This window comes from Megascapheus bottae, chromosome 1, assembly GCF_031878675.1.
Source record: "Megascapheus bottae isolate mThoBot1 chromosome 1, mThoBot2.hap1, whole genome shotgun sequence".
Classification (NCBI taxonomy): Eukaryota; Metazoa; Chordata; class Mammalia; order Rodentia; family Geomyidae; genus Megascapheus; species Megascapheus bottae.
Window position 1 is genome coordinate 68138450 of NC_143509.1, and position 4511 is coordinate 68142960.

Genomic DNA, 4511 nt, shown 5'->3' on the forward strand with positions numbered 1-4511 from the left:
AGAATATGGATTTTATTTTGGATTGTTTACAAGCAAGCTATAAGCTATTAAGTAAGCTCTCAATGTTGGTCAATTATTTTCTCAGGCCCTGCCTGTTGCTCTAAGCGGCTTAGTATGGTTTTCCATGAAGGCATGCTTCAGTTATCTACAAACCCCTCTGATTTCAGATTTGCTCCAATGGAGTAGCTGCTGTGGACAGCAGGGATGATGTTGAGCAATTTCTGGCCAATGAAATAAGACCTGTTTATTGCTAAAGCAAAGTCTGGTGATGAGAATGAGAGATGGAAGAAACCATAGAGCTTTGCTTTTCTTAAGAGTCCTGAAGAAATGGCTTTGCTCCCCTAGGGTAGGAGGGCTGCTTCTGAAGTTCAAAGTTTACTTAATGATAAAAGAATGTATTGTCAGTACAGTAACTTGGGATGCTGTAAAATAAGAAATTTTAACTCAATGGCAAGCTTGGTATATATCTCTACTGTCTTCATTATGCTTTGAGTTACTTTTAGATGACCATCATGATTTCTATAAGTGCACAATCATACTGCATATGAAAATTTAAAATTTCATTTTTTAAACATTTCAAATTCTTCATAAACATCTAAACATATACTCAGCATTTTATGCAGTATTTTGTCCATTTACTGTGCCATGCTCCTCCCGTTAGTCTCGAGATTTTTCTTTTCCTCATCACTGTGTGTATTTTTGTGGTAAGTATTGTTTCTGCATATCAGGTTTGATTTATGTTAGATTTTTAGAATTGGAACTTACTAAAGAGTATGAGTTTTATAATCTTCTGTAAAGTTAGTGAACAGAATTTTTGCCCTTATTACCACCATATTGAGACCTAGCAAATGATTTCTTGAGATTCAAGAGATGTTGGCATGGCTTTTCTCAGTCACTTCCTTGTACCAGTCTTTGAATTGATGGTGTTCTGCAATAAAATCATAATATATTGGATCAGAAACAAGGTAAAGTAATTGACTCCAGATAGACAGTTAGGGATTCATTGCTGGGAGGAGAACAGAGTTAGAAGAGTGTTGAAACAGAATTCTGAAACTCCTGAAGACTAAGCCAGCCAAATCTTGTGCCTTGGACCAGACTACTGGTGACTAAGTGCAAACAGAGCACATCTGCATTGCTTTGAGCAGCACTCACTCTTGTTCCTGCCAGTGTACTTCTTGTGAAGGAGCACATGACCCACAGTGGGGAGGTGCTTATAGCAGCCACTAGGCAGATGAAGACATGTCCATCTGTTTCTCCTTTCACAGCAAGCCATGGACATCTTGGGCTTTCTTTTGGATGAGGAATATAGATGCTATATAAAAGCATTGGGGTCATCATGCACTTTGGAAACATGAAAATTTAAACAGAAACCTAGAGAAGAGCAACTGAAAGCAGATGGCACAAAAAATAAGAATTACTTTCAAGACATGGCTTATGATTCTACTCAAATGCCTAGCTTTTCTTTACAATTGATCTGCCCTCTTGATTTTTCAGAAAAGTTTGAAGGTACTCAATGTCATCTCCTGCTAATTGCTAATCCTAATTAAGATTATCAGCATCATTTCAGTTCAGTGTTCTCCCATCACATAGTAAGAAGCACTCCTTAGTTGGTAAAAGACACAGCCTGTGAATTTCACTTGGGTGAAACAGGTTTCATTAAAACATAGGCTATGTGTCTTTATCACCTGCCCTATTTGGTAAAATAAGATATGGGAGCAAACCACCATTGAATGAAATGATATACTGGAGGTTTTGTATAAAGACTCTTGGAATTTCAAGGGCAAGCTATGTGTCTTAGCAACTATGGGCTTGCTTTATGTTTTTATTGATACTTGAAAAAAATCAATAGTTTTATCAGCTTACCAGAAAGATTTGAGACGTCTTACAAAAAATGTTCTATTTAGAATGATCACTAAAAACAGAAAACAATAGTTACTAATCATGTAAAAGGAGAAATAGCTTACTCATTCAAGGTTTTCAACAAATGGGTTACTAATTCATTTACTAATTTTATATCTCAACATCCTTGGGTAAAAATACATAAATAGGTAAGTAGCATAGTCACATTCTTCTATTAACCTCACTCTTCAGCATCTCCAGAACTTTTTCATTATCCCAAACTGAAACAGCAGAAGCCCTTGAGATACTGGAGCAAAGCCCTGCCATTATCAGCAGATATGGGCTAGCTATTAGGCATTAATGGAAACTGAGCTTTTGCTGTGATTGACATAGGCGAACTGCCAAAGGTCTAGACATCATATTATCTGCCACAGACATCTTGGATATTATGGAGTGTACAGGTTCCTATGACCCAACTGGAAGAATAGGCTGTACAGCTGCATGAATCTGTTACAGATCCTTCTGTTCCCATTCAAAACTAGCAGCTTCTCAAGTCACTGGGTCTATGCACCATTCCTAAGTAAGGAATGTGCCCTGTTCCAAATCTAAAAAGGCCTGCTGGGACTTCCTTCTTGGTTGTAGGAATAATAGCATGCAACATAAGAAGGGTTCCTCAGTATGTGCCATGCATTGGACTCCTAAAAATTTCATGGGAGTGAAAAACCCTTGACTTTTAGTTGGCTTTATTTGCCATTGTCTAACATGGAAATACTTTACCTATTAAGTCCAAAGTGTGTGTGATTTCTCACTGAACAAAGGGGACACATGATGCTGTCCTCATCTGAGTACAAGGGCCTAGAAGCAACCTGGGGAGTCTCTTCCTGCTGTGATTCCCTGTGGAAAGGGAGAAGAGGCTCAAGTCTGATGTGCATTAGTGACAGCAACAGCCATGGATGAACTCACTCCAGAAGAGCAGATCTTACACTTTGTTTTGTTTTTCATTGATAGTTGTCTTCAAAGGCATGAGACAGTCACAGAAGTTATAAGGAGATTGGCAAATGATGGGAGGCAAACAAACAACAAAGGAAAGGAAGCAGAGAAGAACTCAATCCGTTTTCAATAAATATATAGTCAACCAGCCTGCCAGGAAATTGAAGACCAAACAAAGGGAAGAGAAGAAAAAATAAGCTGACAATGGCTCTGAAAGAGATTAGCCTCCCTGTGCAAATATGTTAAGACATTTACTTATTATTTATTTGCTTATTGTAACTTGCTCTAAAATAATGTTAAAGATTTCCCCCAGCAGTAGAGCATACATACAATAATCATTAAAGTATGCAATAGTAACCCTTTACCTTATTGTAATGGTAAAATTCACACCCCAAGGTGGACATTTAACATTATAATGAAACATGCAATGCATGAAGAACCATGACAAGGGAGAGCTTGTGCACAGCTGGAACAGCATCTCTATCTGTGCAATAATAACATTAGAAAATCAAGTCCCTAACCACCTGGAAACACCATAAAACCTTTATGTGTTTTCCTTTCCAACCCACTGGTTTCCTCATGCTTGAACATTAGAATAAAGGGATTTGTTCTAATAAGCCATGCTTGTCTCTGAACTGATAGTATAAAAGCACACAGACTGGTAACAGGCCTCAGGTATTAAGTGATTTTTATGTGCTTTTTCTTCATAATTGTCCACATTGAATGTGTTTTGCTGTGTTTACTGGCCATTTGTATATTCTTTTCTGAGTATATTCTTTTCTGTTGAAGTCCTTGGCCCATTTTTAACGTAGTTGTTTTACCTTTTGCGATTTAACATACAGATTGTGAGGCCAGTCTACCAGAGGCTGTTCTGACCCTGAAGACAAATCTGTGTACAGGATATCATCCCTGACTTATCTGATGAGGGACATAGACAATAGATAGAAAATGGTACAGGGAATTGTAATGAATGGAAAGCCAAGCAGAGTAGAAGGATAGAGTATTAGAATACAGTGCCACTTGCATTGTGTGGTGGCATGTTCTCTCAGAAGATGCCTTTAAGGTAAATCGTTATGAGGGTCCTGCACACGTCTCATAAATAATGTGCTAACACATACCTCTGTGGCAACTTATTCTGTTATTTTTGTCATTGTTTTCTTGCTTCTCCCATGAGTTGGAACAATTTTTTTGAGGGATTGCTCTTATTATGCAAGCTGCGCATACTTATTTCTCATTCATTCCTTTATCCAGTATTCATATGAAATAAATCTCAGATTTCAAGTTATTTTACTCATGAATACTTTAGGATATGTTTTTTTTAAAACAAAAAGCTTCCTGTTTTTAAATGACTATAATACTATTATCTATTAAAAATAATAAAATTTCATAATATCAACTATTGAGCCACTGTTTGTTTCCAGTTATCTAAGCAAGATCATGAAGATTTAAAAAGCGGCTTATTTTTTAAAAAACCAATTCAAGCAATGTAATTCCTTACAAAGGCTAAGTCACAATCCAGTAAAATAGATACTGGGAATAGGGTACTAAAAAGTGAGTAGATGGATTCAAGGGGAGGAGGATAGATGAATGAAGAGGAAGAGGGTGGAATAAAGTCACAACATGTGATGCCTGTTCTACAAAATTGAAAAAATTGAGAGAAGGGCAGGGATTGAGAGGAATGG